This window comes from Elephas maximus, chromosome 19 (genome assembly GCF_024166365.1).
Source record: "Elephas maximus indicus isolate mEleMax1 chromosome 19, mEleMax1 primary haplotype, whole genome shotgun sequence".
Lineage (NCBI taxonomy): Eukaryota > Metazoa > Chordata > Mammalia > Proboscidea > Elephantidae > Elephas > Elephas maximus.
In genome coordinates, this window is record NC_064837.1 from 12,643,457 (window position 1) to 12,655,683 (window position 12,227).

Sequence of the window (12,227 nt, forward strand, 5' to 3'; positions counted from 1 at the left end):
ATGACATGGACTTTCCTCCAGAGTAGACACAGAAAGCCTTCCCCTGGAGCTGACTCCCTGTATTTGGACCTATAGCCTACTAGACTGTGAGAGAATAAATTTCTCTTTGTTAAAGCCACCCACTTGTGGTATTTGTTATAGCAGCACTAGAGGACCAAGACTCACATACACACACAACACATACACACACACACATATATCCTAACTCTGTCCACTGAGAGGGTCTAGAAGTAATGGCACACCAGTAGCAAGGAGCACACCAAGCACCCAGATCTTGGTTACTAAATACCATACTGTACTAAAATTGACCAGGGCTCCTTGGAGCAAAAGACTGATTCTAGGGCTAGGACTGGGAAATTACAAAATGATCTTGGAATATTTTGTCACACTAGAAAGTAAAGCAGTGCTCAAAGATTATCGGGTATATATCAGAAAGACAGCAGCTGGCTTGAAGGGGCTTCCGTTGACTAAATCTGGGACAATTTGAGCATTAAAACAAATTATTGTGATGATTATAATTCAATGAATAAAATACGGATTCAAAGTTCATGTTGTCGTTGTTGAGTCAGTTCCAACTCACAGTGACCCTATGTACCACAGAATGAAACACTGCCAGGTCCTGCGCCATCCTTACAATCATTGTTATGCTTAAGCCCATTGTTGCAGCCACTGTGTCAATCCATCTTGTTGAGGGTCTTCCTCTTTTCTGCTGATCCTGCACTTTACCAAGCATAATGACCAATCCCTCCTGACAACATGTCCAAAGTATGTAAGACGCAGTCTGGCCATACTTGCTTCTAAGGAGCATTCTGGTTGTACTTCTTCCAAGACAGATTTGTTCGTTCTTTTGGCAGTCCATGGTATATTCAATATTCTTCACCAGCACCACAATTCAAAGGAGTCAATCCTTCTTCGGTCTTCTTCCTTATTCATTGTCCAGCTTTCACATGCATATGAGGCGATTGAAAACACCACCGGCTTGGGGCAGGTGCACCTCAGTCTTGAAGGTGACGTCTTTGCTTTTCAACACTTTGAAGAGGTCCTTTGCAACATAGTTGCCCAATGCAATGCGTCTTTTGACTTCTTGACTGCTGTTTCCATGGGTGTTGATTGTGGATCCAAATAAAATGAAATCCTTGACAACGTCAATCTTTTCTCCATTTATCATGATGTGGCTTATTGGTCCAGTTGTAAGGATTTTTGTTTTCTTTATGTTGAAGTGTAATCCATACCGAAGGCTGTGGTCTTTGATCTTCATCAGTAAGTGCTTCAGGGCCTCTTCACTTTCAACAAGCAAGGTTGTGTCATCTGCATAACGCAGGTTGTTAAGTCTTCTTCCGATCCTGATGCCCCGTTCTTCTTCATATATATAGTCCAGCTTCTCAGATTATTTGCTCAGCATACAGATTGAATAAGTATGGTGAAAGGATACAACCCTGACACACGCCTTTCCTGACTTTAAACCACTCAGTATCCCCTTGTTTTGTTCGAACAACTGCCTCTTGATCTATGTAAAGGTTCCTCATGAGCACAATTAAGTGTTCTGGAATTCCCATGCTTCATAATATTATCCGTAATTTGTTATGATCCACACAGTCGAATGCCTTTGCATAGTCAATAAAACACAGGTAAACATCCTTCTGGTATTCTCTGCTTTCAGCCAGGATCCCTCTGACATCAGCAGTGATATCCCTGGTTCCATGTCCTCTTCTGAATCCGACCTGAATTCCTGGCAGTTCCCTGCTGATATACTTGCTGCAGCCGCTTTTGAATGATCTTCAGCAAAATTGTGCTTTCGTGTGATATTAGTGATATTGTTTGATAATTTTCTTATTCAGTTGGATCACCTTTCTTGGGAATAGCCATAAATACGGATCTCTTCCAGTCTGTTGGCCAGGTAGCTGTCTTCCAAATTTCTTCCATTTAAATAAATAGGGGGAAAGGGAAAGCTCTTTCTTACAGTAAACTCACAGCTAATAAATATAGATGGAATGATGGAGTTAGAAATCATCAATGGCTACTTAGCTAGTGGGTGAACATTTGATGAGGAATAAATAGTAAAGATACTCAGAGTATCTTTCCATTAATTAATTACTAACAGAAAATAATAACTTTACAGTGGAGAAACCTGGCAAACACCATTTTAGCCACATGATCAAAATCAGCATCTCAGTGTTGGGACAAACTGACATGAGTCTTCTGATGTAATATGCCAAGAAGGACATAACATCTCTCTTGTGTTGATGTTCTTGCCAAAAATGCATAACCTAGTGTCATGGATTGAATTATGTCCCCCCAAAAATGTGTGTATCAACTTGTTGTTGTATGCTTGTCCTCCATTTTGCGATTGTAGTTTTATGTTGAAAGCATTACAGTCAGATTGTAACACCACCCTCGCTCAGATCACCTCCCTGATCCAAGGTAAAGGGAGTCTCCCTGGGGTGGGGAAACTCTTGAGAGATAAAAGGAAAAGGAAACAAGCAGAGCTGGGGGCCTCATACCACCAAGAAAGCGGCACCGGGAGCAGAGCGCATCCTTTGGACATGGGCTCCGTGCTCCTGACAAGCTCCTTGACCAGAGGAAGACTGAGGACAAGGACTTTCCTCCAGAGCCGACAGAGAGAGAAAGCTTTCCCCTGGAGCCGACACCCTGAATTTGGACTCGTAGCCTACCAGACTGTGAGAGAATACATTTCTGTTTATTAAAGCCATCTGCTTGTGGTGTTTCGGTTATGGCAGCACTAGATGACTAAGACACCTAGAAAAGTTAAAATGAACCATGAGGAAACATCAGACAAACCAAATTGTAAGACATTCTACAAAATTATGGTCCTGAACGTTTCAAAATGTCAAGGTCAAGAAAGACAAAGAGACTCTTCCAGATTAAATGAGACTGAAGATACACAACCGCTAAATGCAATTTGTGGACCTGGAATTGGATCATGGATCAGGAAAAAAAAATAGCTATAAAAGACATCATTGTAATAACTGAGAAAATCTGAATATGGACCAGGGATTAAATGATTGTGATAAAATATATATAATAAAAAACTCCCGTTTCACTATTAAACTAAAAACAATTTTATTGTGGTGAAATATATGTAACAAACATTTCAACCATGTTTGATTCAGTGACATTAATTAAACTCACCGTGTTGCGCAACCATCCCCGCTAGTCATTTCCAAAAGTTTCTTTTATCATCAGAAGTTCAGTACCCTTTTAGCAATAACTGTGCATTTCCCCCTAACCTAGCCCCTGGTAACCCCTAACCAACTTTGTTCCCTGTGCATTTGCCTATTCTAGATATTCCATAAAAGTGGAGTCACACTATATTTGTCCTTTTCTGCCTGCCTTATTTCACTCAGCATTATGTTTTCAAAGCCCATCCATGTCATAGCATGTGTCAGTGTTTCACTTTTCCTTATGACTGAATAAAATTCCATTGTATGTATGTACCACATTTTGTTTATCCATTCATCTGTTGATGGACACTTGTGGCCATTGCAAATAGGGCTGCAACGAACATTGGTGTAGAAGTGTCTGTTTGAGACCCTGTTTTTAAGTCTCTTGGGTATGTACCTGGGAGTGGAATTGCTGGGTCATATGGTGAATCTGTGTTTAACTTTTTGAGAAATTGCCAACTATTTTCCACAGCAGCTGCACCATTTCACATTGCCACCAGCAGTGCACAATATTACATTAATTTTAGTTTCTTGATTTTTGTAATTATACTATTGTATACTATTATGCTATGAATGTCCTTATTCTTAGGAAATGTAGACTGAATGATAAGGAGGAAAGGGGGTAGTGTTTCCAATTTACCCACAAATGATTCAGAAAACAAATATTTTATATCTACAAAATATTTGCAAGGAAGAAGGAAGAAGTCCAACCTGCACTGAAGGCATTGGTGAAAAAACAAATTTCCAGGAATTGACTGAACGCCAATTGAGATGTTTTCAACGGTGGATGCAACGTTAAAGTGCTCACTTATCTATGCCAAGAAATTTGGAAGACAGCTACCTCGCCAACCAACTGGAAGGGATCCATACTTATGCCCATTCCAAGGAAAGATGATCCAACAGAATGCAGAAATTATCGATCAATTTTAATATCACACGCAAGTAAAATTTTGCTGCAGATCACTCAAAAACGGTTGCAGCAGTACTGGACAGGATGCTGCCAGAAATTCAAGCAGGGTTCAGAAGAGAACGTGTCAGGTCAATCTTGGGTGATAGCAAAGAATTCCGGAAAGATGTTTACTTGTGTTTTATTGCCTATGAAAAAGCATTTGACTGTGTGAATCATGACAAATTATAGATAACATTGTGAAGAATGGAAATTCCAGAACACTTAATTGTGCTCGTGCGGAAACGTACATAGATCAAGCGGCAGTCGTTCAAACAGACCAAGGGGAAACTGAGTGGTTTAAAATCAGGAAAGGTGTATCCTTTCACCATACTTATTTAATCTGTATACTAAACAAATAATCTGAGAAGGTGGACTATATGAAGAAGAACAGGGCATCAGGATTGGAAGAAGATTAACAACCTGCATTATGCAGATGACACAACCTTGCTTGCTGAAAGTAAAGAGGACCTGAAGCACTTACTGATGAAGATCAAAGACTACAGCCTTCAGTATGGATTACACCTATACATAAAGAAAACAAAAATCCTCACAACTGGACCAATAAGCCACATCATGATAAACAGAGAAGAGATTGAAGTTGGCAAGGATTTCATTTTACTTGGATCCATAATCAATGCCCATAGAAACAGCAGTCAAGAAATCACAAGACGCATTGCATTGGGCAAAACTGCTGCAAAGGACCTCTTTAAAGTGTTAAAAACAAAGATATCACTTTGAGGACTAAGGTGCACCTTACCAAGGCTGTGGTATTTTCAATCCCCTCATACACATGTCAAAGCTAGGCAATGAATAAGGATGACTGAAGCAGAATTGATGCCTTTGAGTTGTGGTATTGGCAAAGAATGTTGAATATACCACGGACTGCCAAAAGAACAAACATGACTGTCTTGGAAGAAGTACAACCAGAATGCTCCTTAGAAGCGTGGATGAAGAGACTTTGTCTCACATGTATTGGGCATGTCATCAGGAGGGACCAGGCCCTGGAGAAGGACATCATGCTTGGTAAAGTGGATGGATGGTCGGTGAAAAAGAGGAAGACCCTCAACAAGATGGATTGACACAGTGGCTGCAACAATGGGCTCAAGTGTAACAATGATCATGAGGATGGTACAGGATTGGGCAGTGTTTTGTTCTGTTGTACATAAGGTTGCTCTGAGTCGGAAACGACTTGACAGCACCTAACGGCAACAACAGTATTTGTAGAGAAATGATAAAGCAAATGCGGTAAATTAATGGATTTTAATCCATGAAATAATTAATGAATCTAGGAAAAGAATACTGTGTTTGAAACTTTTCTGGAAGTTTGAAATTTTTATGGAAATAAAAAGTTCCAAAAATAAAACAAAAAAATAGGAGAAAAAAAACCCTCCAATGGCTTCTCATCTCACTCAGGGTAAAAGCCAAAGTCCTGAGAATGTTCTGGAAAGTCCTACATGATCTGACTCTCCCTTTACTTCTCCGATCTCATTTCTTACAGGTCCTGCACTTGTTACCTCTGCTCCAGCCCTACTGGCCTCCTTGCTGCTAGCTGTTCTTCTGACAGGCTGGCCTACTGCCACCTCAAGGCCTTCATACTAGCAGTTCCCTCTGCCTAGAATGCTCTTGCCTCAGCTGTCTCCACGCCTTGCTCCCTCACCTTCTAAATTTCACCTGATTATACTAAAATTGCAATTCCCACTCCCCACTCCCCCCTCCTGCTTTATTTCTCTCCATAGCACTTTTCACTTTCTGACAGATGATGTTTGCATCGTGTTTCACCCACAAGAATGTATGACCCATGAGGGCCAGAATCTTGGACTACTTTCCCGGGGTTTAGAACTGAACCTGGCCCATACTATGCACCGTATATGCTGAAGAATGAATGAATTTCAGCGTTCCAGGCATTATGTGTGTATGTGTCGGGTGTAGGGGTGGCAGGAAGGGGCTTGCCTTTCCTGGATTGCTTTCACTGCCCTTGTCATTCCACCCGCTCTGCACTAGCCTCTTCTTGCCACAGGGAGGCCTTTCTTTCCTTTAGCTTTGGCACCCAGGCAAAGTGAGGGAGGGCTTCCCTTGGCCCAGGGCCCGGTCCTCTTACCCCCACCCCCCACCTCCCAAGCCCCCAGGATCCATCCTCCAGGTACCCTTTCCCTCCTCAGGACCCAGGCGGTTCCAGGAAGCCAGGCTTTGCTTTGAAGAACTGCAAAGGGAGGAGCTGAGCCTTGGAACTGAGGTCTGAGAATACGTTCTAGTGTGCGAGGGGAAGCTGGGACATCCGACCAGCTATGATGTTTCTGTTCCTTCCCTGCCCCCCTGCTCCCTTCGGGGGGCCTAGCACCTGTGGGACACGAGCTCCCCTCCCCCACTCTACAAAGTGGCTGAAGAGGCTGGAGGTTGAGACACCAGACATACACCAAGAAGCTGTGATGTACACGGACATCGACAAACACACAGGGCCACAGGCCCATGCCAATCCAGAGGCAAGCAGACTGATACTCAGAGACACCTGCCAGGCCGGCTCAGACACAGACATTTTCACTGGATCATATCTGCACTGGAGCAATGAGCTGGAGAATATCCCAGCCCCACCAACTGGTCCCACCCTAGGGCAGGTCTAGATATTGGGGTACTGAAGCTTATGTAATTGCTGTTGTTGTTGTTAGGTGCTGTCAAGTCAGTGCCAAATCATGTGATCCTATGTACAACAGAATGAAACACTGCCCGGTCCTGTGCCATCCTCACAACCCTTGTCATGTGTGAGCTGGTTGTTGCAGCCACTGTGTCAGTCCATCTCGTCGAGGGTCTTCCTCTTTTCTCTAACCCTCTACTTTACCACGCATGATGTCCTTCTCCAGGGACAGATCCCTCCTGATAACATGTCCAAAATATGTGAAAGGAAGTCTGGCCATCCTTTCTTCTAAGGAGCATTTTGACAGTACTTTTTTTTCTTAATTTTTTTAGGGGAGCATTTAGGAAGAAAATACAGAATTAGGTACAGAAAACAATACAAAATATTTATTTAGAATGAAAAAAGAGATCCCAACAACTTACAAATTTAAGCTGACAAATGCCATAAATGTCATGAAATCCCAAAAAATAACATCATATTGGTATTAATTAACAGCCTGGTACAGGCCACAGACTAGCTTCTGGCTCTGTATATTTCAAATCTTGTTTCTCCTCTACCACACATGTACTTATAGTGGCAGGAGCCATTGGGCACATTCATGTCATATATCTCGCTCTCTGACCCTGCACCGTCACATCACAAAGCTTGGTGAGTGGACACAGATGATCAATGTATTGCTGGAAGCCAGTCCTACACCATGATGGCTAGCTTAACTAAACTACATATGGCAGTGACTGTGAACCACACGAGCATATCCTGCTAAACGCAAATCTTATGTCTCTCCAACTCACCTCTATAATTACTACCAAAAATTAGTTATTGTGGAGTTGATTCTGACTCGTGGTTTCCCCATGTATTATGGAGTAGAACTGCTCCATAGGGTTTTCTGGGCCATAATCTTTACGGAAGTAGATGGCCAGGCCTTTCTTTCATGGTGTGCTGCTGGATGGATTCACACCACCGACCTTTAGGTTAGTAGCTGAGAGCAAGCTGTTTGCACACCTAGGGCCCTCTCTATATCTAGATACCCCAAATGCCCACAATCACCCCAACATTAGAGGAAAAGTGTGACAGAGGGGAAGCCAGAATGGGAAGAGTCTTTATAATTTGCAGATAAGAGAAGTTACTTTTGCCAGTTTGACGGAAGCATACTGCACGTGAACACTTGGGTAGGTCCTCCCAGGGACCTGTGGAAGTGAGAAGTCCCGAAGCTTAAGCTTCACTAACTTTGTGGTGAGTTGGTCTCTGCACCTGACTGAAGTCCTTGATCCCACATCTCAAAGGGGCTCTAACCTGCCCAGAAATCTCATTGTCCTAGCCTAGGAGGTTCATTTGCCTACTCACCACATGGACATTTCATCCCTTCTTTCTCCTTAAACCACTTGTAGTCCTCTTCTCTCCAGCAATGAGCTTGCCTCCTTCTTTGAGAAAATGGGAGCAACCAGAAAGAACCTCTCTCATCCTTCCCGCACCCCACCTGACCCACAGCTTCTGCTTCACTACAGTTGAGGAATCTTCCTTGCTACCTGAGGCTGATTTCTCCACCTGGTGCAGAAGTCTACTCCTCTCCACTCCTTACCCTGGAGGTCTTGGTTAGACCCTCCCTGTCCTGCTGGGTTATGGTTATTCACATAGCAGCAGCATGCTCTAGGAAACCTCATCTCTTTCTGGTGCTCCTAGCCACCACACATCTTTCTATTATCTCTTCACGACAAAACTTCTTAACAGAGTTGCCTACAGCTGCTGTCTGCATGCCCTCACATCCCATTTCCACCTGGACCTACTCCAGTGTGATTTCCAAAAGGCTAAACTTGTTGGCTGCTTCGTTGTTTTCACCTACTTCACTTCCCAGCAGCTTAGAGAGAGCTGATCACCTTTCTCCTGCATGCAGGACGTCCCGTTCCCCTGATTTTTCTGCTACTTCTCTGACCACTCTAGACTCCTTGGCCAATTCTTCCTCCTCACCCTGACTTCTAAGTGTGGGGGGTACCCAGAGCTCCTTGCTCCCTGCCCACAGAGTTTATTCTCCTCCCTCTCCATACACTCTGTCTAGGTGCTTCACCCTCATGGCACTAAAAACCATTTAATGAGAGGCCTGCCCAAAAGGCAGAAGTGGGGAGACTTCTGGTTGGTGTGATCTGTGAGTCTTTCCAGGTGAAATATGGCTAAAATCTTACAGAATAAGTGGAAAACGAAAATGCACACAGAAAAGAGAAAAAAGAATGACCCATACAATCTCAGCAGCCTTAAAGTGTTCTCAAAGTAGATAGCAATGTTTTAATGAAAGATGTTCAAGGGATAGCAACTGTGGTGATGCCTAAACGTTGCCAAGAGAAAATGCAATGTGCGGTGAAAGACAATATGAAAATGGAGACCAATATTAAGAGAAACAAAAAGGTCTTCTGCACCAGCATGGGTAGTACTCAGTACGGATGAACCAAAGGCAAAGAAAAAAGCCTGAAGGCAACGTAGAAGGGGAAGAGGAAATGCAAAGCAAAAGCAGCAAAGGCAGTGAAAGACTTGGCCTGAAAGACTCTTTTTTTTTTTTTTTTAAGTAACTTGTTTTTGTTAAGACTATACACAGCAAAACATACACCAAGTCAACAGTTCCTACGTGTACAATTCAGTAACGCTGCATTCTTCAGGTCGTGCAAACGTTCTCACTCTCCTTTCCTGAGTTGTTCCCCTTCCGTTAACGTAAACTCACTGCCCCCTAAAGTTTCTAATTTTTCCAGTTGCTGTTGTCACTTTGAGCCCATACAAAACCAAAAACCAAACCCGCTGCTGCGGTTGAGTTGATTCCCAGTCGACTCAGAGTGATCCTATAGGCCAGCGTAGAACTGCCCCATTTGGTTTCCAAGGGGCGCCTGGCGGATTCCAACTGCTGACCTTTTTGGTGAGCAGGAATAGCTCTTAACCACTATATAGATAGATCCTAAAAGAGCACGGTGCTCAAGGAGGACATTCCTTACTGGTTAAGCTAAACTATTGTCTGGTTTTAAGAAAACTTCAGGAGATATTTTTGGTTGAAGGTTTAAAGATTATCTCAGGGCAATAGTTTCAGGGGTTCATCCAGCCACCCTGGCTCCAGAAATTCTGAATTCCATGAGAATTTGAAATTCTGGTCTGCATTTCCTTTTGATCATCATTCTTCTATAGAATCTTTGATCAAAATATTCAGTAATGGTAGCCTGGCCCCACCCAGTTCTTCTGGTTTCATGGAAAAGAGGCAGCTGTTTATGGAGGCAATTAGCAGCACATTCCGTTTCCTCCTCCTATTCCTGACTTTCTTTCTTCCTCTGTTGCTCCAGGTGAAGAGAGACCAATTGTTGTGCCTTGATTGGTTGTTTGCAAGTTTTTAAGACCCCATGGCCTGGGAAACTCTTAAAAACTTGATATATGCCTCATGGGACAGATGTTTAATTTCAGCTTCCACCAAATGAAAGCTATTTGTTTCCATATTTTAACTTGGCCATTTCTCTTCCATTCAAATCCAGCATAACTTCTCAAGTTTGTTTTGGGAAATAAAATATTTTGAATAAAATATTTTCTTTGATGAATGATAAAAAATCTATATTCCAATGACTTTCCAATATTTACTCTCCAGCTCTGGCCCCCAAACTTGTATATCTCTAGTCTACTTGTAGTCTCCACTTGGATGTCTGAGGGTGCAGTGCAGAGCATTACTTAATACGGCTCTTCTAGACACAGACATTTTTTTTTTAATTGTGCTTTAAGAGAAAGTTACAACTCAAGACAGTTTCTCATACAAAAACTTATACACGCATTGTTATACAACCCTAGTTGCTCTCCCTTCGATATGACAACACACTCCTCTCCACCCTGTATTTCCCACGTCCATTAAACCAGCTCTCCTGTCCTGCTCTGCCTTCTCACCTTGTCTCCAGACAGGAGCTGCCCACATAGTCTCATGTGTCTACTTAAGCTAAGAAGCACACTCCTCACCAATATCATTTTACGTCTTATAGTCCAGTCTAACCTTTGTCTGAAGAGTTGGCTTCCGGAATGTTTTTAGATTTGTAGCCACAGGCTTTTTAACTCCCACCAAATAGCTGGGTGGAACGATGCAAATTAGGTGCTTGTGGCCCACCAAGGGGATCAGATAGCTTGCTAATGTAAATAAGGTGCATGTCACCCTTGTGGGGGTGGGACCATGCAAATAAGGCATGTGTAACCCTAAGGAGGGGACTTTGGTTAGTTTTGCCATCCTGTTAGGCTTAAAATAAACCATCCCAGAGGTGGAAAGAGGGGACCTCATGGCCACCAAGAAGGAAAAGCCAGGAGTGGAGTGTGTCCTTTGGACACGGGATCCCTGCACTGACAACCTCCTAGACCTAGGAGACAGAGAGAGAAAGAGCTGTAACACCACAGACGGCAAGAGATAGTGAGAAGCAGCAGCAGAGGCAGCAGAACCAGGAGCCTGGCAGGAGGTGGTACAGGGGGTTTCCTGGCCCACAGAGTGAGAAAGTAGAGCACCTTTGGGTAGGAGGCTTGCTGGCAGAGTAGGGTGCCTCTGGGCAGTTATTGGCGGAGCAAAAGAGCTTTGAAACACTTGCCCAAGGAGGGTAGAGACCAAGGGGCCCAGAGGCTGAGGACCAGGGAAAGGTGTGCTTGTGGGTAAGGTTGAGAAGAAGCTGTCCTGACCAAAGATCTGTATTCTGAGTAGTTTCTGTTCCTGAATTATAACCTGTTACTTCCCTAACAAATACCGTATTGTCTGTGAGTTCCGTGTGGCCACTGCAATGAGTTATTGAACACAGCAGAGAAGTAGAGAGTGCTGTGGGGGGACAGTTGGTGTCAAAATTGGTAAAAAGGCTGGAGGGTGGAAGTATGTTTGACCTCTGCTTCATATGAATCAGCTTTGGGCTGTTGATCTTGCTTCTCTTTCCCTCTTGTGAAGTTAGAGGAGGTCAGATGCCAGCCCCATGCCATTTCTATAGAGGGGCATCTCAACTAAAACAACTAAAGTATAATTCTTGATTTCTCTCCCCAAAGCTCATCCTCCCTCAGTGTTTCCCATCTCAGTAAAAGACACCACCATCCACTTATTTACCCAAGCCAAAAACCTAGAAGCAATCCTTTCACTTTTCTTCTCTGCTGTCACCACTTCAGTACAAACTACCATCATGTCTTACCTAGCAGATTGCTTTAGTTGCTCAAATGATCTCCCTGCTTCCATTCTCCACTGAGCAGCCGAAGTGGTTTTTTTAAAAACATAAGTCAGAGAACATAACTTTCCTGGTCAAGACCCTTCACTGGCTTTCCATCACACTTGAACTAATATGCAAACTCCTTCAGTAGCCTGCAAGACCCTGTGTGATGGGCCATGTCTGCCTCTCCAGCCTTATCTCTGCCACCTTTCAACTTCACTAGGTAGCTACAGTGCCCTCGAGGTACATGGGTGCTCTTTCTCTAAGCTCCCACCTGTGAAGCCCTTTCCTGACTC